The 23,199-nt window shown below is 58.6% G+C and overlaps 1 protein-coding gene across 1 annotated transcript in view; it reads left to right on the top strand.

Annotated features, from left to right (window-relative positions):
• Positions 1-5,548: 5,548 nt before the first annotated feature.
• Positions 5,549-23,199, top strand: part of OSBPL5 (oxysterol binding protein like 5) — an 81,776-nt gene continuing 64,125 nt past the window's right edge. The window contains exon 1 of the mRNA XM_055355193.2: positions 5,549-5,760. The gene's annotated coding sequence lies outside the window, so the exon portion shown is untranslated. The remainder of the gene's footprint in view (positions 5,761-23,199) is intronic.

Genomic DNA, 23,199 nt, shown 5'->3' with positions numbered 1-23,199 from the left:
CACGATGTGCCTCCCTTTGAGATGTGTCTGTTCCAGGTGCCCCTTGACCTGCTCCTTCAGGTACCAGCACCTAGGAGACCCCACCCCCAGGTCCCTGCGGCCTTGCCCAGGGCTCTCTCCATACCCACAGCTGCCCAACATGCTGTGCCTGCTCCTTGGGCGGGGAGGATCACTGCCTCCCTCCTCAGAGCGGGGACAGAAGCTTCCCCCTGAGCCCCAAGCAGGAGCCTGGGCCCCTCGTGAACTGCCCCTTCCCAATCTCCCTCCCTGCCTCCAGCACCACCGTGGGGCAGGCGGACGCCCAAGACTGTGGCAGATGCAGCCCATGGCCAAGGGTGACAGGTAAGGAGCTCCTAAACCCAGGTTCTGAGCTGGGTGTGCCCCTGACCCCTGAGAAGAGGCCCAGCTGGAGCCCAAGGCAGCGCCCCCAGCCAGCAGCTTCCCCGGAGCAGCTGCCTCCACTCAGCCTGGGCACCGGCCAGCTTTGGGGACCTCTGGACATTTCTTTCTTTACCCCATGAGATTTCTGGGGTGGATCACCAACCTCACTGCAGTGCCCATGAGGCCCTGCTCCTCCTCCTGGCCGGGTGTGGTGAAGGATGACATAGGGCTGGCTGCACATAGCAGGGCCGCAGGCAGAGCCCGCCACCCTGGGAGTCACCTCTGAGGACTGGCTCCACACTCGTGGGGACGTCTGAGCACGGGCTTATCCCATATATCCAATGCCGTTCAGCAGCACCCACAGCCCCCTGGAGCCACCTCAGCCTCCTGCCGAGTCCTGCGGAGGTTTCGACCCTATAAATAGCACCTCCTTGTCCTTTCAGGCAGGAGTCCAAATACTGTCACCAAGAGAGGTGAGAAACTCCATTTTTATTACGATCATATTACAATGCCTGAATCACGAGTTTAGATGTGGCTTTCTGGAAGACAGGGGTGTGTGTGGGTGTGCATGTGTGTGTGTGTGCATGCACACGTGTGCATCAGAGAGAGAGAGACAGACAGAGACACAGAGTAAGAGAGTCAGAGAGAGACAGGCAGACAGAGCCAGAGAGCCGGAGCGAGCCTTCAGGCAGCAGGCCTGCTCAGGACACACTGTGGGCAGTGCGGGCCGGGAGCTGGGAAGGGAGTCCCGCAGGCTGCCCCAGGAAGAAACCAAAAGAACAGAAAACAGCCACTGCTCCGCCCCGCTCCCCACAGCTGGCTTTGTGACTCAGCCCGGGAGATGCGACCAGTCTCCCTAGGAAGAGGAGGAGGAACGCATGTGGGGACCCAGTACGTCCCTGCTCCTCCTCAGGCCCCCAGCCCCTGCACCCCTGTGGGATCCAGGAGAGGAAAAGACTTGGCTCCCTCCCATGGCTGGGGGCCCAAAGTGGCAGCCGTGTCCAGCCCTGAAGGAGGAAACAGCAGGGAGAGCCTGCCTCCTGTAACCTGAATGCTAGCTTGGCTTCCAGTCCTGCCTGGGACGCTCCCCAGTGGCCAGCCTGGAGCTGGTGGCTTCACCTCCTTGACTTTCCACTTCGGCGTCTGTAAGCTGGGGATACTGATAACCACAGGCTTGCCGGCAGTGCGGGGGATGCAATCCGGTCACATGAAGTTGAGGACGTAGTGCCAGGCGCACGGCAAACGGTCCATACATGCTGCGATGTTTTTATGATTAGCTTTGTGCCGTGGAGACTATCTGGACGCTTTGAGTTTCACTGACGCCCCACCGCCTACGGGAGATGGAATCTCCTCCCCCTGCCCGGGAAGGAAACAGAATGGGCTCCCACGAGAGACCACACCTGGCGGTGGATGTGCCTTCAGGGCAGCAGGGAGGGCAGCAGAGCCCAGGCTCACCCGTGGGTCTCCCCACTGCAGCCCAGGGAAACCGGGCAGGTGTCCCACTAGGAGTCAGAGACCCACCAAAGTCCAGGTGCACCCCTTACTACTGGGGCCTCGGTTTCCTCATCTGTCTAATGGAGAGAAGTGGTTATTGCTAACTCAGAAGACTGAAAAGGGCCGGGCGTGGTGGCTCATGCCCGTAATCCCAGCGCTTTGGGAGGCCGAGGAGGGTCGATCACAAGGTCAGGAGTTCAAGACCAGCCTGGCCAAGATGGTGAAACCCCATCTCTACAAAAAATACAAAAATTAGCCGGGTGTGGTGGCGGGCGCCTGTAATCTCAGCTACTCAGGAGCCTGAGGCAGGAGAATTGCTTGAACTTGGAGGGCGGAGGTTGCAGTGAACCGAGGTTGTGCCACTGCACTCCAGCCTGAGCGACAGAGTGAGACTCCGTCTCAAAAAAAAAAAAAAAAAAAAAAAAGCAGGCTGTAAAGGACCAAAGGAGATAACCGATGACAGTTTGCCGGCCCTAACCTGCTTAAGGTCTCTCCCTAGGGGGCCACACCCAGCCCCGCTGGCTCCTGTAGTGGCTGAAGCCCTGAGCAAGGCTTCCCCAGTTGGTGGCACCTTCTCTGGATTGGGCCCAGCGCTGTTCCCACATGTCCTGGCCACCCCAGCCCTTCCCAGGGAGGCAGCCAGATGTAGCAGAAGGGGCAGCGGCTTTTGTCAGGGGGGGTTTCCTCTGAGCTGGTGGGTCTTCATCATGAACCAGGTGGCAGAGCACGGCAGATCAGAGCACAGTTCTGGAGCCAGAGAGGTTGGTGACTGCCTCGCCTGCTGTGCCTCAGCTTCCCCATCTGTGAAACGGAGCCAATCACGACAGAACCAGCTCATAAGGTTGTGAGGCAGATTAAGTGCACCAAGTGTCTAAAGCCCTCAGAAAAGGGTCTGACACGAGAAAGGTGCCCACAGCCATCTTATTCACCCCTCAGTCGGTGTCAAGAGGAGTAGATGAGTTGCAAAGAACCTGGGACAGGGTAGGGGCTCCATCAGCAGGAGGCCTTGGGGGCTTAGACCAACCACCCAAAACCAAGGAGTGATGCCAGCAGGTGGACGTGTATTCACTTCTGGGGCAGGGATTCTTGACCTCAGCATGACCAGCATTTGGGGCCGGGTCACTATTTGTGGTGGAGGCTGTCCCGTGCATGACAACGTGTTTAGCAGCATCCTCGGCCTCTACCCACTAGACACCACTAGCAACCTCCAATGACGACGGCCAGAACTATCTCCAGGCAGTGCCAAATGCCACCTGGAAACCGGAGGCAAAACCGCCCCTAGCAGACAACTGCCATTCTGGAGACTTGGATTGGAACTGCCCTGATTTTAAATTGCACTGTGCTTGCAAAGCATTTTTTAAGTTCTTACTTATCACAGACATATTTTTCTGAATTACCATAAATTCCAAACTAACCAGCTGGGTGCTGCAAGCCGTTCCTTCCCATAGTCCACTCATGGTCCCCGGTGCCCACCAACAGCCAGCGCTTGCAAAGTCTGTTGGCCCACTGGGGACTTATGGCAGCTCATGCAGCGGAAACTGCTCCGGTCATCGCCATTTATAGATGAGGAAACTGAGGCACGGCCAGTTGCACAAACTTGCTCAAGGGCTCCTGGATGGTGGGGCCTACTGGGCGTGCCCCCCTAAAGCTGGTGCCATTGGCACCTGGCTCTGCCCATCTCTGAGACCTCTCACGCCTTCATTTCCTGCGTTGGCCACCAGGCACAGATGCTGTGTCCATCTGACAGGAGAGGAAGCGGGGTCCCAGGAGGAACAAGCCACTGCCTGGTGACGGAGCTTCTTTCTGGCAGCAGCAGGATTCGGACCTACCTCTTGTTGGGGGCAACCTCTTCGGCTCACTGCCTCTCCAAAACCAGGCAAGAGGCTGGAAATGGGGCTTTCTGGAAAAATGCAGAGCCTGCTGGGAAGTGGGGCAGACAACTGACACCTGTCACTAAGCCTGGCAGGTGGCGTGTTCTTTATTTCTTGCATGGCCATCTGGCTGTCAGACACTACCCAGTGAGAGGCTCAACCCTCGTCCTGCTCCACCCCAGCCCCACCCTGCTGTCATCTATGGCCCCTTCCCCCACCCTGTCAGGTGCCTCTTTGACTTTTGACCTCTGCCCTCAGCAGTGTCATTTCATGAAACCCAGGCCCTGGACAGCCAGCATCAAGCAACTGGCAACCTTCCCTACTTCGGCCCCTGAGACCTCCGCCCTAGGGATAGGGGCTTTGTTTTCTTCTATAATTCCCTTTGGATTGGCTCCGGCAACCAGCAAGTTACCAGGCAGCGGCACCTCAGCTTTGGGCGGAGTCTTCAAAGAGCAGACCAAGCAGGTGTATGTGGATCCCAGCTGCACAGACCCTCTCATGCAGAGGCAGAGGCCGCCTGCCACAGGCCACGCGGAGCAGGGTCCTACCATGGCCCTGAGCATCTTGACTGAGCAGTTCTGCATCCCAAGGCCTCACAAGGTGACTATGGAATGGCAATGCTAGCCCTGGGGGTAAGCTTAGGGCAAGTCCGATCAGCCCACTCGCCTCCGTAAGCCGTGGGTTCCTGTGATCAGCACACAAGCGGCTGGTGCTGCTATCCCCAGGAGGATACCCACCAACTTGTCTAACGGGGTGGGCAAGGCCAGGGCTGAGACGGGAAGGGGTCTGGCTTGTTGTGGGCAGAGCACCTGCATGCTGTGCCGCTCCCCCTTCAGGTGCTGGAAGGAGCCTTCCTGGGCCGCTGGCCCTCCACAGCCCTGCTGGGAGGTCTTGCAGACGCCCATGATAGCCAGGCTTACGGCCTCCCGAATGCACCTGCAGCGTGAAACCGTAGAAACACAAGTGTCAGTGGCAGTTCTGCCTGGGGAGGAGCCCGGGGCTCTCTGCGGAGGGTCAGTTCTGTCCCTGTTAAGGTTCTGCGTGGAAAAGACTCCACGCGCTCTTGGAGTCTACCTACATCTGGGGATGCCAGAGCCCAGCTCCCAGTTTTTCTGGTCATTTGGGGACATACCATAGGAAGGACCTGCAGTGCACCTCAGGCTTGGACACTACGGATGCAAACGCCCTGGGGCCAACCCTGGGCTCACACCCAATTTAGGGTCTACAGGCAGGGAGCCAGGGGCCAGGGGAGGACTTCTCAGCTCCCATGGGGATGCTGTTTAGGGGAATTAGAATGTCTTTTATATACAAGAGAGCGGAGGGGTCTAAAAAGGTCTCTGGGGGTGGAAGAAGGTGAGGAGAAAGCACAGGAAGAAATGCACAGGAGGGGAGGTTCTTGTCAAAAGGGTCCTGAGAAAGACGTACAGTTAGAAACAGAGTGTGACTGAGGGTCCTTCTTAGCACATAAGGGGCAGGGACAATGGGCTCAGATGTCTGGGGCTCCTCTTGTGTTCTGATGGCTCCTGAGACGGGGAGAAACGACGACAGTTTCCTGGGTTCAGGAAGGGAGAGGAGGCGCCTCGCACCCTGGCTAGGGTGGGCTGGGGGCCTGCACCCCTAAGTTGGAGAACCCCACGAAGCTGACCCCACTCACCGCTGCCCACCCCGCCAAGCCTCCTGGCCATTTTCAGCGGAGTGTCCCGACCACTGGCCGCCCGGGTGAGTGTGAGCCCCGGAGTGCGCGCGGGGGGTTGGGGGATGAGGAGAAGCGGCAGCCGGTTGGGGGGGCCCCCTGGGCGCCCGCTCCGCGCGGCGATTCGGCCCGGGTTTTGCGGCCGCCGCGCCTCCTCCTCCCGCCTCCGGGCTCCCTGGGCCTCCTCCCTCCGCCGCGCCCTCGCTCCGCCTCGCGCGGGGGGACCATCTGCTGGCATTTCCTGCAGCCAGGCCCGCGCCGCCAGCGGAGCCCCCGCGCGCCCGGCCGGCCCGGAGCACCGAGCTCGCGGCACGGTAGGAGGTAGGAGCGCGGCGACCCGGGGGGCGGCGGGGGGACGGCGGGGGGATGGAGGGCTGGGAAGGATCCGGAGGGCCCCGCCGGCCAGGGCCGGAGCGAACCGAGGGCCGCGGGGGGCCGGCCGAAGGGATCCAGGAGCTCGCGCCGCAGCCCCGCGGACCCTGGCAGTAGCCAGTGCGGGGAGCCACGCCGGGGCCGGTCGCGCGCGGGGGAGCAGGGGAGCCTGGGGGCGCCCTGGGCCAGGGCGGGTCGGCGCCTGGCGGGTTGGGGCGGGTGGGGCCCGCGAGTGGGAAGCGGCGCGCCCAGCTGGGCTCCCCACTTGGTGGGGCTTAAAGGAGCCGGGACCGCCAGGGAAGGTGGCTGGGTCTGACCACCACAAACCCTGGCCAGTCAGGGGTTCTGTGTCCCCAGCTCGGCCGACGCGGGCTCCAAGGAGCCAGGTCTTGATGGGTCTGCAGAGGGTCTGGGATCTGAGTCTGCCAGCTGCGGGCTTGGGAGGACTGCTGTGTCTGAGTCCGCAGAGTCAGGGGGCTGCCTGGATTACAGGCTAGGGAAGGACCTTGCCCACAGCCCCCATCTCTGGGGCACTGACCCCCTGAAGATATGGAGCCTTAGGGATTGTTGAGGTGCCTGAGTCTTCCTTGTGCACTTGAAGATTCCTCCCGGGGAGGGGGGTGCGGGAGGGTGGGGCAGGCAGGAAGGAGGCTGGAGTCTGCAGCCCCCCGGGCAACCGGCCCGTCCTGGGCTTCCCAGGCACCGCCCCCAACCCCCACCCAGACCGCTGGGCTGCCTCCCGTCAGAAGCCAACTGGAGTTAGGGTTTGGGGTGACTCCTGGGGGTATGGAGGGGTCACAGGGTGGGCTTACCTGCCCCTCCCTCGTCCCTGGGCTGAGCCCAGCCCCTCCCTCATCCTTGGGCTGAGCGGGTCTGCCCCGCCGAAGCGGCTGGGTGGATTTCCTCTCTTGCCATTTCACAACTTGCTCCCCTCTGTGTGTCTGCCCCAGTCTCTTCAAGGTGCCTTTTACAGGAAGACTTCTGTAAAGGTCCCACCCCACCTGATACAGCCTCCCAAAGCCTGGAGAAGTGGGCCAGCCTTTGGGATCCTAGATAGATGCTCTTGGGTCTGCCTGCACCAGGGCTGATCCAGATCCCAGACTGAACAGAAATTCTGCTCCCCGCCCCCAGGAGTAAGGCCCCTCTGCACGTTTTTATCCCACCTCCTTGGTACACAGGGCCTTGCTGTTCCTTGAACCTGCCAGGTGAGTGGGGGCTTGCAGGCATCGGGCAGGTTTGGGGCAACCTGGGGTGGCATCATGTGCCCAGCTGCTCCCTTCAGGTCTCAAGCTCCAGAACTGCAGATCCTATTGTCTGCCTGCACGCGTGTGGGGCTGGCCTGGGGTGCCAGGAGGCAGGCACCGCGTGTGTCTGTCTTGCCAGGCTGTGTTTAGGAAAGGTGACACAGCAGATGGGCCGGATGAGGAGCCTCTGACCTGCAGTCCTGGGCCTGGTCTCAGAGAGGCTGCCCTGCAGATGTCGAACCCCGGGCAGCCATCCTGCATGTCCAGTGGAGGCTCCTTTCTGGGTCCAGATTGGGCCATGAATAGGTCATGTTCTTCAAAGGACTGCTTTTAGCTCTTTACAGAATACCAACGCAAGACCCCCCCACCCCGCCCCGCCCCTACCCAGGATTGTATTTACTATGCTGAGAATGCCTGGTATCAGTTTCTTTCCTGAAATCCTGGCCTCGCTCTGAGCGCTGATAGTAATCTGACATGTAACGCTTGGGGGAGGGAGAAACACTCTGTGACAAGCCGGCGGGTGGAAGGGCTGTGTGTGTCTCTGACGGCTGTGTTTTGGGGACTGGTGCTCTCTGCTGATTCTGTGGTTAAGCCTGCACACGTTTGCACACATACAGACACAGTGTGCAGGTGGAAAACTTACCCAAGATGACAGAAGGTGCCTCCCGCCCCCATTCCCATTTATTGTTCAAGGGACAGGTGAATCTGAGCCTGTGACCGCAGCTGAGAAATGTTGTGGACCCAGCTCAGGGTTCTCCCGGAAAGGCCTGGGGAGCTGGAAGCTCTGACCTCCGGGACAGGGGGTTGTAGAGGGGCCGAGGCCCAGGGGTGCACAGTGCCAAAAGGATCCCGGTCATCTTGATAGGAAGGGAGCTGTCAGGGAGGGAGCCGTTAGGTGCAGCTCCCCTTGTGGAGTCCAGGGGCCAGGTGGGTAGAAGTGCCCACCACTTGCAGGGTTGGCAGGGGAGCCCAGGGAGTGGACCAGTGTGCTGGGGGGTAGATGTTGGGGGGTGCAAGTGAGGGCCACTGGCCTCCCAACAGGGACAGGCATGCTGCCCTGGATGTCCTCATGCTGCTTGTGACCGGCACAAAGGAAAAGAATATTGTTCTCGATGCCAGCTTTGCTTGATGACTTACCGAGCCTGCAGCTTAAGGAGGCAACTGACAGCCTGAGGATGGGGCTCCTGGGCTGGTCAAGATTTTTTAAGGTTTTGGGGCCTTGGTGGCTGGGTCTTGGCCACGGCTGGGTAACCTTTCCCGTGGAGATGTATGGGCAGATAGTGGAGCTGCTCCGGAGAGTGGTAGGGTTGGCGGTCGAGTAAAGGACTCGGGCTAAGGACCGCGTTGTTCTCTTAGCGTCACAGTTGTTCTGAGCCAGGGCCTCTGGGATCATGTCCACGAGGGTGTGAGATTGCCTTGTGCTGGCATCCACACTAAGCGGAGTGGGCACCAGCTGTGTCCTCAGGACCAGGGCTTGAGGTGGGAGATGGGGAGGGGGTGGGACATGAGCCTTCTTGGCTAGCTTAGAGGGATCCAGAATTCCCAGAGGGCCTTTGTTGCAAATCTCAGAGCCACCCGGCTGAGAGCAAATGCTTTGCTGGGCCTCCCAGCCCACCTCACATCCAGCTACTCCCTCCAGGGCTGGCCTCCACTCCCCTCCTGGCCCTACCAGCTCTTGCCTGGAGCTCCACATCAGCTACCTAGCAGGCTCCCCTTTCGTGGCCTTCCTAGCCCTTCTCCAGCCAGCAGCCAGCATGGTGTTTAAAAAGATAAACCACTTCATGTAATTTGCCCACTTAGAGCCCTTTGAGATTTGCCATGGGTCTCAGTAAGTCCTGACCCCTTTCCAGACCCCACAGGCCCTAGATGCCCCTCCACTCCGCCTCCCTTCCCCTGTTCTCCTCTCCCCCTCCCCTCCTCTCCCTCTCCCCTCCTTGCTCACAGGGGTCTGGCCTCAGCCCCGGCTTCTTACTCCAGGGCCTTTGCACTGGCTGTGCCTCTACTTTCGGCCCCTCCTTGGATCTGCATTTGGTGGGCTCCATCTAATTCAGGTCCCAGCTCGGATGCTGCCTCTCTGAGAGAGTCTCTGTTCCTGGCCCGTTACCCATTCCAAAGCAGCTCTCAGCTCTGTGTTTTGTTTTCTCTTTATTTATACTGAAATGATCACGTTTGTTTAATTGAATGGCTTCCTATGGAGAAAGGGATTGGGCCAAGCCAGGTTCATGGTGGGTGCCACTGGTGCGTGGCATCTGTCCCCGGTGGGTGCCGCTGGTGCGCGGCGTCTGTCCCCATGCACGGTTGCCTGCAAGTCTGCTCCGGGCTCTCTTCCCAGGGGCTGGCACACAGTAGGTGCTCTACGGTTAAGTGAGGCACATGTGGAAAGCCATCATACTGTCTCATCCCACGGAGGTCAGTAGATTGAGACTGGCTGCCCCTATCTAGCAAGTCCCACCCACCATGTCCTGGTTTCACTAGCATCGGCTGGTGTGGGACGTGACCAGCTCATTTCCTCCATGCTCTAGGATGGGAAGGACAAGAGTGCATGACTCTTCCCAGAGTCCCATCATCTCTGATTTAGGAATGGAGCCCTTAGGGTGTCTCACCTCCTCGGGATGCCTAATAGTGTGTTTGGTTAATGCAGATGGACTTTACTGGTAGATGGATCCCCTCTCACCCTGCTGACACGAAGACAAGGATGAAGGGGAAAGTTGAGGCTCAACAACTGAACAGTATTCCTTCTAAATATGTACATTCTTAGGGAGTTTAAGTGGAAAACAGGGAGGAGACTTGAGGGATACCCCACCTCGGCAGGCAGCTGGTCAGGCTGCCTGTTGTGACCAGCCTGGGGTCGCCTTCCCTTCATCCACGGCCAGGGGAGATGGCAAACCTTCAGTAAGCCCTGCCGTACCTGGCAGAGCAGAAGCACCACCCCAGCTTGGAGACAGCATGCCCCTGACTGCTGGTCACGGCTGGCCCCTTGGGAAGTGCCCTGTGCTTCTGAGCAAGGAGGGAACGGGCCTCCAGGCGCTCGGGGACAGCACAGAGGGCGCTCTGTCGCCCGTGCCTTTGTCCCTTCTCTCGCTGGCCCATTCTAAGCTGCTTCCTCGCCGGGAAGGGCCTTCCTCGGCCAGGGGAGGGAGAGCTCAGTATCCCGGCGTTGCGGAGGGATTGATGTGCTATTGGGATGAATACGGCGCTCGGTGTGGGGGCGGGGTTGGGGGGGTGGGGGGTTGTCATTTAAAGGGGACTTTGGGGATGGTCAGCAGAGGAAGGCGTGGTGTTGGAGCGGAGCATCCGCATCTCCGCGCCCCTTTCCTGGCAGCCAGCGGGATTTCTCATGATCAGCTATTGCGGCGAATAAGACAGAGTCAACTAAAGGGCGTGCCGCTGTGGGTCCCATTCGCTGGGCTGCGGCTCCAGGCAACGGCATTTGTATGCCCGCCTATTAGGGTGAATGCGACGCGGGGAGTGTGGTTCGCTTAAAGGGCCGGGACTCTGGCAGCAGTGCGTCCCGCTCATGCCCGCCTATTGCGGTGAATACGGCGCAGCAGTCGGGTCGCTTAAAGGGTCCAGGCGTCCTGCTTGCTGGACTGTAGCTGCTTTGGGGCAGCTCCTGGTCCTGGGCGGGAGGGGAGCCCTTTAGGGAGGCTCCCCACATTGGCCAGAGGGAGAGGAGCCCCGACGCTGGCCCGTGGGGCAGGAACGCTAGATGCCCTCCTTACAGGATGAACCTCACCCCACCCCACCCCCTGCTGCCTTAGGAAGTCACCCAAATTTAGCAAAATTCAAGCCAGAGCCAGCAGGCACCAGGGTGGGGCATGTGACCCTGTTCTGGAGGGCTGGTGGGGCCAGGGCAGGGAGGGGGCTGGGCCTAAGAGATTGATGGTGGTGATGGTGGCAGGCACCGCCTCGGATCTGATCAGAAGGCCTAGCCCAGGAAGGCGCAGCCGGAATTCTTCACCCCAGGTGCCAGGGTCAGCAGAGTTTATTTGCCTCCTAAACCTTGGTTACCCCGTCTGTAAAGTGAGGCTCATGGCTGGCCCGAGATGGTCTTTGTACACAAGCGCTGGGTGAGCATCAGCCATTGTGTGAGTGACTGGCATGACCCCCTACCCCACCCCTATGGGCTGCCAGTCAAAGGTTTCCACCCTCCAGCCACCATCTCCCTGGCTCAGATAGTCCTGAGCCACCCCACCCAGCCGTGGCCCTGGCCCTCCCCAGGTGCACCCTGTCTCTGCCGGCAGACCCTCCACCTCTCTAGCCCTCTCCTCTGCTCCTGAACTTGGCATTGGTCCCAGGCTGCCCTGAGCTGTCTCAGGGGACTCCTGACCTGTGAAGGGGCAGCGAGTCCATAGGAAGCAGTTGGCCTGGGCTCTTTGAGGCTGCTGTCCTCACCTGTAGAGCAGGGACCATAGTACATGGTGTCCCTGAGTGCGGCGGATCCAGTTAGTGGCCTGGCACAGGGCCGGGTAAAACTGGAATGCCTTAGTGTCTGGCCTGCACACTCCCTACCAGCGAGCACTTTGTGGGTTAGGTACCAGGCCTCATTACCCTGAGGCTGGGGTGCTGTGGACGGGGTGCTGGGACTTAGCATTAATGCTCAAAGACGAGCTACAGAGGTAGTGAGATCCCCCAGCCCCAGGGACACCTGAGAGTTCTACCTCTTCCTCGCACCCGCCTCAAGAACATACCTGTCTCCTGGGCAAAAACCGACCCTCATGTTTCATTCTCTGTGGCCTCAGGGTGCATGCACACTCTTGCCTGTGCCCTCACCCTGCTGTCCCTTGTGTTCAGAGGGTGGCTGGCCCGAGGGCTCACAGCATCTGACAGGCTCCCCTCTGAGACGGAGGAAATGGGGCCCCAAGAATGGCAGGGTCGTGGTGCTGCTCCTCGCTGGACTTCAGTTTCTCCATCTTTAAGGCACCCCCATCCCTGACATTTGCCCGCAACCCCACACCTGCGGGGCTAAGGCTCCTGCACACGGGCAACACCCCGGCAGGAACCGAGAAGGGAACTTGAACATCCAGAGCTCCCTCTTCACTCCCGAGGCCCTGGCTTCTCCAAGGGCTTCTGTCCATCTGCTCCTGCTCCTTGAGCTGTTTTATATCTTGAGGATGCACCCCAGGTTTTATGCAGAAAGAAGCATCCACTAGTTTTCAAAGGTTTGAGACTGAGTGATTGGAAATCTTTCTCGTCCTTCCTCCCTCCCTCCCTCCTGCACCAGTGTGTTCAGCCCAGAAGAGGCCTCATGTGTCACTGACCATGCACCAGTGTACAGCCCAGAAAAGGTTTCATGTGTCACTGATGCTCCATGAGTCTAGCTTCTGCACGTGGGGTGTCCCCGTGGCTGGTCCTGGGGCGGTGGACTGGCCTGATGGTGCCAAGGACGCCCCACTTTCCCACAAAGCTCCACCCTGCTGTCTTGCACATCCTGGGGCCAGGACAGGAAGAGCTCTCTGCAGGTCGGAAAAGCAGGTGCCAGTGTGGGCACCAAGAGCCGTTTGTGCTTTGCAGGAGTGCGTGCTCCCACGTGGCACCCTCTGATCTCCTTGGGGCAGAGGAAAAGAGCAGCCAGCTTTGAAGGGAACCCTCGCCCACTCCAGCGCCCATGCTGGGTTTCCACTTTGGGCCCAGCTCCTACAGGAGAGCACAGATTTCTCTCGCTCCGAGACCTAGATTCTGCCTCGGCACGGCACAGCTGTCCCCAAAGGGCAGGCCGCTTCGCCACAGGAGGCTGGGAGAGTTTGCAGCATGAAGAACACCCAGAAACGTCAGGATATTGGTCCCGTCTGGAAACCTGAGGCTGAGGCCGCTTTGGGACAGGGCCTGGTTGTTTGTCCCATTACAGTGCCACAGTGGGTCATCCTCCCCAGCCTGGCAGCCAGGCTCCCACGAAGGCTCACAGAGAGAGGGGGACAGAGGTGCTTTCTGTTGGTGACTGGCACCCAAGGGTGCTTGGCCCCAGTGTGCTGCTGAACACACACGGCTGCCGTGGTCAAGGCTGTCAGGAATCCCCACCCTCGTCCCTGCACCGAGTGCAGCTATGTGGCTCTTTCCTGCCCAGACCCTCCCTGCTGGCAGGTGCCCACCAACGGCCAGAAGAACCTTCCGGCTGCTGCAAGCCCAGCAGGCTGGGCCAGTTTCTCGCTCATCTGATTGTTGTGAGCAGAGGAGAACGAGTTACTCAGTCCCCAGCCGGCCGAGGGCGGGGCCGCCTTCATCTCTGCTCTGTGGGCTGCTGGGTGCTCACACTCTGAAGTGATGTGGGTGGCAGGAAGTGGCCTTGTGGCACCCACCTGCTGAGCACAGGGCTGGCCTGTGGAGCCACCCCAGTCAAGCTGGCTGGGGCTCTCCTGCCCCTCTCTGTCTTGGCATAGGCCCTTCCCAGGCCTGCAAAGCCTGCCTCCATCCGGGCGCTGCCTCAGTACCAGTGGGACACCAGACATCTAGGCTAGCTAGCTTGGTGCCCAGGCCCCCTCTTGGCCTCCCCGGGTCTCCTGGGGACGTCACCTTCTCCTGGAACCCTGTCTCATCAGGGTGACCTCTTGTAAGTCCAGCCTCCTTCCTTATCTGCCCCTTCCCATCCTTTTACGGGTCAGGGTCTCTCTGCTGCTGGCCCTGACTCCCTTAGATCTGGGCCCTGCAAGGCCCACTTTGTCCCACATGCTCGGGAAGCACCGCTTGCTTTCCTCCCTCGTGGGCCGTGAGTCTGCTCCCAGGTGTTTGGCCTGGGTGTTTTGCACAGAGGCACGCGGCTCTCTGATCATTAGTGCGTGAAGCCAGGTGCCCTGGGCCGTAAGCACCGCCCTGCAAAGGCGTCCTTCGTGTTCTGACCTGTGCGAGCTGGGAGCTTGCTGCCCTTGGGGGCCCCGAGGAGTGGCCCGTCTGACCTTGTGGATGGGGTGCAGTGCTTGGAGCGTGGGCTTAGCGGTTGGCAAAGCAGGTGGGAATCCCCACCCTGTGTGGGGCCATGGGCAAGTCCTAAAGCCCCAGGCCTTAGTTTCCTCGTCTGTGAAATGGGCCACTGCAGGGCCAGTCTCCTGGAGGTGCCTCGGGACGTGGTGGGAGCATGAGCCAGCTCACCGTGGGTGCCGGCCCTCGGCCTGTGTGGAAGTGGCATGGGCTCTCAGAGCAGGGAGGGGCCACCTCCTATCACGCCTATATCATTAATGAAAACATTCATGCATAATGAATGATTGTGAAAGATCTAAACACGGGAACCATGCAGAATAACAGAACCAACCCCAGCGTCGTCAAGGTCCTGGCACCTGGCTGTATTTGCTTTAGGCGTCTTTCAGCAGCTACAAGCTGCGTGTAGGGAGGGCCCCAGAGCTCGATTCTTTCCCCAGAGCCGCCATCCTGGGTTTCCAGGCTCACACTCCCAGGCGGGCTTTGGGCTTTACTATATATGGATGGATCCATAAACACACGCAGACAGGTGTCACGTGACCACTGACGTTCCGCTCACATCCTTCTTTCTGATCGTGTTAGAGTCTCAGAGAAGTCGCAAAAACAGTAGTTGACCGCCCTCTGCAACCTCTTCTTGTCTGTGTGGTTCTGTATTCCTTGTACATTTTCCTTGTACGTTTTCCTTGCTTTATGTACACAAATCACACGGATTTCCATCCTTCGGAAGGACATTCTGGTAGTTCCATTCCATCCCTGGAGCAAGCGTTCCGGTTTCCTTGGGCACGGCCGAGGGCACTCTCCCGGGGGACTGACCTGGGGTGGGGTCAGCAGCCCAGCGAGATGGGGCCTGGTCCCTCCTGTGCTCAGTGCTGACTTCCCTTCCCTTCCTCCTTGTCCCAGAGGGAATCATCCCTACCCCCACCCTTACTCTGCCTCAGCATGGGGCTGTGGGAGGAATCCTGGCCCCCAGGGGACACACCATACAAAGATGTTTGCCAGAGCCTCTCAGTGACCAACACATTTTGTTAATTAAAACCAGAAACACAGGCTTGAGCCTGAGACTGAGGGCCTGGGAAGGGTGGGGTCCGGCTGAGGTTCTGCAGGTCTGCTCACAGCCCGTTCCAGCACAGCAACCCCTTGCTGAAACCACACGTGTGTGGCCTTGCCAAAGACGGGGAGACGGGGCTTGGGAATACCAGCCAAGCCCCAGACCCGCGGCATCTCCACAAAGCTGGGTTAAATGGAAGTGAACTGTTGGCATAGTGGCTGCTGCCCTGGCCATCCGGCCGCTTCGGACAGGAGTGGCAAAGCTGGGGTGAGTGGCAGAGCTGGGGTGAGTGAGTGGCAGAGCTGGGGTGAGTGAGTGGCAGACCTGGGGTAAGTGGCAGAGCTGGGGTAAGTGGCAGAGCTGGGGTGAGTGGCAGAGCTGGGGTGAGTGAGTGGCAGACCTGGGGTGAGTGAGTGACAGACCTGGGATGAGTGAGTGGCAGAGCTGGGGTAAGTGGCAGAGCTGGGGTGAGTGAGTGGCAGACTTGGGGTGAGTGGCAGAGCTGGAGTGAGTGGCAGAGCTGGAGTGAGTAAGTGGCAGAGCTGGGGTGAGTGCCAGAGCTGGGGTGAGTGAGTGACAGACCTGGGATGAGTGAGTGGCAGACCTGGGGTGAGTGAGTGGCAGACCTGGGATGAGTGAGTGGCAGAGCTGGGGTAAGTGGCAGAGCTGGGGTGAGTGGCAGAGCTGGGGTGAGTGGCAGAGCTGGGGCACCCATCCCCCCTCGGTGCTTGGGATCACCCCAGGTCACCAGCTGGGAAGTGGCCCAGGCAGGATTTGAGCCGAAGTCTGCCAGGCTGTGCTGGACATTATTCCTGGAGAGGGGCCCTGTAGCACCGCCAGATGTGTCCACGGAGAAATCCCCTTTTCCCAAGGAAGCTGGTGCTGTAGCCCATCTGTCCTAGGAAGGCCCTCCTGGGCCAGTGTGTGAGTTTGCTGGGGTTTCCACCACTAAGCAGCCCAGACATTGATTCTCTCTCAGTTCTGGAGGCTGGAGTCCAAGATCAAGGCCTTGCAGGGCTGGTTTCTCCTGAGGCCTCGCTCCTTGTCATGCAGATAACCACCTTCTCCCTGTGTCCTTGCAGGGTCATCCCTCTGTGTGCCTGTGTCCTCATCTCCTCTTTTTATAAGGACACCAGTGAGATTGGACTAGGGCCCACCCTAATGACCTGTTTTAATTTAATGGGCTCTTTTTATTATTATTATTATTATAATACTTTAAGTTCTAGGGTACATGTGCATGCAGGTTTGTTACATATGTATACATGTGCCATGTTGGTGTGCCGCACCCATTAACTCGTCATTTACATTAGGTATATAGGGGGCTCTTTAAAGACCCCATCTCCAAGTACAGCCACTTTCTCAGGTCCTAGGGGCTGAGACATCAACACATGGATTGAGGGGACACATTTAGCCCATAACCATGGGTAGTGGAGCAGTCAGACTAACCCTGGGGCCCCCGCATTGCCAGGCGTCTCATCAGTGGGTTCTGTTTTTATCCCCTGTGAGGGCCCAGCATTTGCCGGGAGTAAGATTTTGATGTGATCAGAGCCTTCCGCACCCATGAGTGTGTGCAGTGTTCTCAGATTTCACCTGCTTGAATCTTGACTGTTTTATGCCTTCCCAAGAGGCCTGGCTCAGCTGGAACCTGGGCGAGCTGTAGAGACCCCTGACTGGTGAACGAAGCGTCAGCAGGCGCATGCTCACCCTTCCGGGCTCACCCCGCCTGTGCCACACACCGTCAGCCACTCTGTCCCACCGGCAAAGTGGGCGGGGAGGCCGGGATGTGGGTGACTCGGCATGTTTGGGGTCAGCAAGCCCTCTACGACACATCCTGCTATCTACTGGCAGGTGCTGCACGCAGGGCCGTGCTCTCCAGGTCCCAGCATCCTGGGCCAGGATCTGTGGGCTGGAGTGTGTCAGCCGCCCCTTCACCTTTGCCCTCTGGCCCAGTCTAGCAAACACCTCCTACAGTAGCCCTCTGGACACCACACGGGGCCTTTCCTCCCAGGGAGAGTGGATAAGGGGCCACACACCAGCAGCGGTTTGAATGCCATGTGTTTCCCGGGCACAGACCTTCCTTGGGGGCTGCGGGCCTGCCCTGGCGCTCCCTGCTGTGTGTGCGGTGCTGACAGCACTGTTGGGGAGCCGGTAACCCCGGGGCTCCCAGCTGCAGCCACCTTATCTGGGCTGCATTCATATGGAGCCTCTGCTATCCAGGGCTCTGACAAGAACTCCAAATGTAGCAAAAAAGAAAATGAAAACGAAAGACTTCTCCTGAGCAGCCATAATGGACACCCACCCGTCACCCGCAGCCGGGCCTGGTGGGCCGCTCGGGAGTCATGCCAACTTGGAGCTGTGCTTCCCGGCAGCTTGAGCCTGTGGTCAGTTTTGAAATTGAGGTTTAACGAATGACCTCAGGCAAATAACTGTCCTCCCGCCCTGTTCATTATTTTTAAACTGTGTCTGCTTTGAATGTGCAAGGAACATGCTGTTTGTCTCTGGTGGGCGCCTGTTCCTGGCTGTGGCCATTCATTATTCCTGGGCCTCAGCCCTAGCGACGGTGCTGGCGTCATCAGCCCCCGCAGCTTGCCAGAGCGGGAATAGCCCCAGGAATGTGTGACCTCAGGGAGCCACACCTTCAGGCTAGAGGGGACTTTCCCACACAAGAGCAGCTTATCCTGTGGAGGCTCAGATCTTCAAACACATTTGCCCTGTTCCGTGCATATCCCAAAATGCATTACATGCAACCTTGAGGTCTACATGAGAAACACTGGAACCCTCTTCCTGCTGACTTGTGTCATTATAACAGCTAATTTTGATAATGATTAACATGTATTTTATGGAGGCTTTTGGAATGACTTATCTCCTTTAACCCTTGAAACAACCCTATGCCATAAGTTCTATTATTGTCCCCATTTTACAGGTGGGGACACTGGGGCTCGGAGAGGTGAGGAAACCTGCCCAGAGTCACCCACCGCTACATGACAGGACTGGAATTGGAAGCAGCTCACCTCGTAGCCGGGACCCCCTGGCACCTGGGGGATGTTGCACTCTGTGGGCTGTTTCTCCCTGTACTCAATGGCCCCAGACTCCTCCTCTTCTCCTTGTTGGAGGGGCTGTCAATGCTCATTCCCGCCCACTGCTGTCTAGGAAACCAGATGAGTAAGACTGTTAGAAAAGTGAGCAAACCGGGAGCGGACGGGTGCGGCAGGAGGACTCGGGAAGTGCCAGCGAGGCATGAATGACACCTGGCACGTGGTATTCCATGATGCTTGACTGGACTGTTTAGGGGGCTCTTTACTTTTCTGTGTTCTTCATTCTTCTGTTTCTCGCTCAACATCCAGTGTGGATCACACGGTATTGACAGCCAGCAGCGTGTATCAAATGCCCACTCGCGCCCAGCTCTTCCTGGAGGTTTTGCAGGCACCGGCTCTGTTCACGCTTAGGTGCCCTTTCAGGATAGAACCAGGCTTAGGGGCGCTGCCTGCCTCGCCTGAGCCCGAGCCCATCGCGCCTTGCAGGCTGCTCCCGATAATCCTGCAGGCCCCCGCTGCTGTTCCACATGGGATCCCTGGAAGGGGACCTGGTGAAAACCAAGGCCTGGTCCCTGCCCGCAGGAGAAGCGAACACAGGAGCCTCTCGGTCAGGAAGGGGCCCCACATTTTGAGCAGCTTCTGGCATGTTTAGAACAGCTTTCAGTGTGCGCAGACCACCTTGGCAATCCAGTGTCACCTATACTGTTATTTAAGACCTAGATCTTTAATAAATCAACTCACTTCTTTTTGAAGTACCTTTATACCTAGAAGACGTGTTAATCATTGCTGCGGTTAAAAAATCAACATCACCTGTGATAAACTGCAGGTAACTATGAAAACACGCACCATGAACACGAACCACTGACTACGTGTTAGCTTTTGTGTGCCCTGGCCACATGGACTCACGTTGTTTGCTGTGAGCTTTGCTCCCAGGGCCACCCTGCCTCCCTTAAATAGAGAGATGAGCAGGGGCAGAGCCACCATAAAGATCCATACTCTTGTCCCTTGATGTAATCGGGAGGCTGGGAAGAGAATGCAGAAGGCCTCGCTTTCTCACTGTGACCTAATGGTGAAGGCCACCTGTACTGCTGGTGTCACCAGAAGCCTCGGTGACGTGTACACTTCGAGCTGGCTCGAGAGGCAGAGGGGGGCCTTCAGTGGCCAATTCCAGGGGATTTGAGAACGGGCCCCTCTCCGGGAGCAGCCGGAGGAACAGGCAGCTGTCGGGGCTGCAAAGCCCACCCCAGGGAGGCAGGAGAAGGTGACCCCAGTGACGGGGCCCATCCGGGTTCCCAGCACAGTGTGGCTGTGTTGCCTGGAGACCCCTTCCCACGGGGCAGACTGGCATCTGCCGAGTCATGGACCATTCTCCGAGGAGTCACCGGTTTTCTTTTTGGATTAACGCCAGGACAGTGTGTTCAGCGGGGATCCCAGAGGGGTGTAAGAACTGTTTTTTTGTGCCATGGGGGAAATAAAGGTACATGAGGCTTCATCTTCAACCCCTTGGCTTTTCATGGGAAAAAGGGCAGGGGTCGGTTTGGATGCACCTCCAGCACATGGGCAGTGGGGAAGACAGCTGTGCTGGCAGGAAGCGGCCAGGTCAGGCTGATGCCGGGTCTGTCTGGTCACCTGCTGTGTGAAGTGGGGACTTTTCTGCAGTTTCTTCATGCCGGTGGCAGAGGGGCTGAGGAAGAGGCGTTCACACCTTTGGCCAGGCCCTTCCCTGCTCCCAGCTCTGTACCCAGGGCATGAGTGCTCTGGGGCTGCCATAACAAATGACCACAAACTAGGTAGCTTAGAACAACACAGAGTCATCCACAGTGATGGAGCCCAGAAGTCTGAAATCCCAGTGCCGGCAGGGCTGCGCTCCCTCCGAAGGCTCCGGGGGAGGATTCTTCCTGCCTCTTCCAGCTCCCAGGGGCTCCAGGTGTTCCTTGGCTCGTGGCGGCATCACTCCGATCTCCGCCTCTGTCTTCACGGCACGTTGTCCCCTGTCTGTGTCTCCTCCCCTGTCTTTTCACACGTGGACCCCAGGCATTGGATGAGGACCCCATACAGTGACCCTCTTTCCAAGGTCAGGGTCACAGGTACTGAGGTTAGGACTTGGACACACCTTTCATGAAGACACAATTCAACCCTCCACCGCCAGGAGAGGGTGGCCACAGCGGGCAGCCCGCCGTGACTCCTGGGAAGACGGACTAGGATCGGAACCTGTAGAAAGACCAGGGGTGGCATTCTGGGGCATGGGGATGACATCACAGATGCAGGCGTGCGTGATCACAGTCGTGTTTAGTTCTAGGGAGCAGGGGGTTTTTCATTTCACAGATGAGAATAGTGAGGCTTTCCAAGAAACCAGGAGCTGCCTGGGACACCCAGGCTGTCAGCAGTGAGCTGGGAATGAAAGTTGGGTGTGGCCACTGGGGAGACCCCAGGGAAGGGAAGAGTTCTGCTCCCCCCAGAGGCATGTTTCTCCAGTGAGCTCTCAGGACACCACAGGCCGCTGGCCTCTGTGTCTGTGGGGCAGGACACCTTGATCCCCTGGCCTCCTGACCCCTGTCTTGCCCCTGAGATGGTTTCTGCACGCTGCTGACATGGCAGCCCAGCTTGGACGGGCGGGACATGCCCACCTAGGGGCTGCTGGGCTCCTCCCTAAGGAGGAGGAGCTGCTGGGTTCCTCCCCAAGGCTGCATCCTGGTCCCAGGTGCCCGGAAGACAACCTGGGACAGGCCTGTGGTTGCATCAGACATGTTTACCTGGGAATCAAAAAACTTTTTTTTAAAAAAAGCTGTCTTTAAAAAGTGAGGGGGAGAAAAGCACCCCCCGGGGACTTGGGACCCTGGCTCCCGAGGGCAACTTGCCTTTTTGTACTGACTCAGACTCAAGCATGCGGTCCTTAGCCTGGAGCCTCCTGCCTGGGGCAGGAGGGCAACAGTGCCCTCTTGGGAAGCGGCAGCCATGCCAACAGGGGAAACAGCTGCTGGTTGGCTTCAGCATCCTGATTTGCTGTGTGTGTGTATGTGTGTGTCTGTGTGTGTGTGCATGCATATCTGTCTGCTTATGCATGTGTGTGCATGCATGCATCTGTGCACATGTGTATGTGTGTGTGCCGTGCATGTGGTTGTGTGTGTCCATGCATCCGTGTGTGTGTGCCTGGGAAGGGGGTGGTGAGCAGTCAGGATGAAAGAGGAATGCAAGGCCACCATCACACTCCTGCATGTCAGCACCTGGCACACAGGGAACACTCACCAGCAGCCACAGCTGGCCCCTGTGCCCCAGGTTACGTGGTGCCTGCCAGGGCAGTGACCACCCGTTGACTGGGCAGTGACCACCCGTTGACTGGTCAGTGACAGGGGGGTCGTTTGATGATCAAAGAGGAAGAAGGGACAGGGCGCAGGGGCCTCGGGGAGCACCGCTGTGTGCTGGAAACCACACGTCCTGACAGGACCTGCCTCCCAGGACGACTGTGAGGACCAAATCAGATCAAAGGAGCCTGGGCAAGGCTGCAGCGGGCACCTGCTGCTGCTGCCTGATGCATAAACTGTCCCCACGGCCTGCACGGGGGGCACCCCTGCCACAGGCACACATGGGCAGGGGAAGCTCATGGAGTGGCAAGCACTCTGGTGATGTTGATGGGGACAGGGAGGATGCTGGCAAGAGGGTCAGCCACAGTCACAGCACTCACTGCCTCCCTCACCAGAGGCCAGTACACTGCAAGATCTTGCCCCTTTCCCAGCCACCAGATAGGGTAGGGGTGCTGGGAGGTCTCCCAAAGGGCAACTGTCCCCCCAGCCCATGCCTGTGGGAACAGAAGACAGCTCTGGGGGGCCTGACTCGCGCCTCTGCTGCATTCTGGCCTTGGGGGCTCCCAGCGTGGTGGTGTGGACGCTTGGGGGACCCTGGACAGTGGGAGAGCCATTCTGATAAGGCTGGAAGCTGTTAAGGCTGGAAGCCTCTGGAAAGGGCTATTGCTAAGACACAGGGCTGGAGTGGCCGGGAGGTGGCTTTGGCAGCTGATATATAAAGGTGGCTCTGTGGTGGGCCCAGTGGGGAGGTCAGGGCTGGGGCAGGTTCTGAGCCTCTGGGGGTCCATGCTCTCTGGAGGCTGCAGCCCACGGAGGAGACCTGGCCGGCCCCTGCCAACCCACAGCAGAGGCTACTCAGCTCCTCTGCAAATTCTCCAGCTCATCCTGAGTCTTAATCCCCTTATCTTAATAACCTCTTTTATCTTGTGCCGGTTACTTGATTTTTCACCTGTTTGAGCCTCTTATCTAGCTGGTTGTCACCTTTGCCTTCTTAAAAACCCTTAGCCTCCCTCTGGGAGATGCAATGCTGCTGTCATGCCAATTTCCTCTCCTGCTTTGAGGCTCTTCCAAAATTCTCCTCTTAAAACTCCATCTGGGTAGTGGATTTCCCTTCAGTTTGTGCCTTCAAGAGAAATCTGTGGCCTCTCCTATTTGGCTTCGTATGATAGAAAATGTCAAAGATGTACAAAAGTGCAGAGGACGGTTCCAGTCCTCTGCATGGAAAGTCCTCTGCAAAGTGTCATGGAAGCCAGTTCCAGACAGCGCCCCGTCTCCTCCACCTGGACAGCCCCTGGAAAGAGACTCCGCACTCACCTCCGTTCCTCTCTCTTCTGTGACCTCTGTTCTTCCATCTTGTTACCCGCCTTCAGGGCTGCCAGCAGGAAGGTGTTGGGGGCAAAGTACGTGTCATGGGAGGGGCACTTCCTCTCCACCCTCCCTGATTCCTCGGCCCTTGCCTCCCCAGGTCAGGGGTGGGGGCCCACATGTCAGCGTTGGATAGTAGAAGGAGTGGGGAAGGTTCTGGAAGGTCCCACCCCGATGCCCCTCATGACCTTGTGGAGTATGTAGTGGGGTCCAGCCCACCTTCCCAAAAGACAACTAAGAAAGTCAGCAGCTGCGGTTTCCAACCTGCTCGCCGGGGAGTCCTGGCTGTACTGTATACACATCGTGGTCAGACTCCCCCAGGAGGCATTCATTGGCACCTACTCCATGCTCGGGCACTGGGGGTGCAGGGAGAGCTGTCTGCACCATGCAATGGGAGCCTCTGCAGCCAGTGTGCCAAGTGCTGGGTGCCAGGGGCGTGCGGAGGATGAAGAATAGGAGAGTGACCAGGCAGGAGCCCAGCTAGT

Source organism: Gorilla gorilla, chromosome 9 (assembly GCF_029281585.2).
Source record: "Gorilla gorilla gorilla isolate KB3781 chromosome 9, NHGRI_mGorGor1-v2.1_pri, whole genome shotgun sequence".
NCBI lineage: Eukaryota > Metazoa > Chordata > Mammalia > Primates > Hominidae > Gorilla > Gorilla gorilla.
This window is presented reverse-complemented; position numbering and strand designations above follow the sequence as displayed.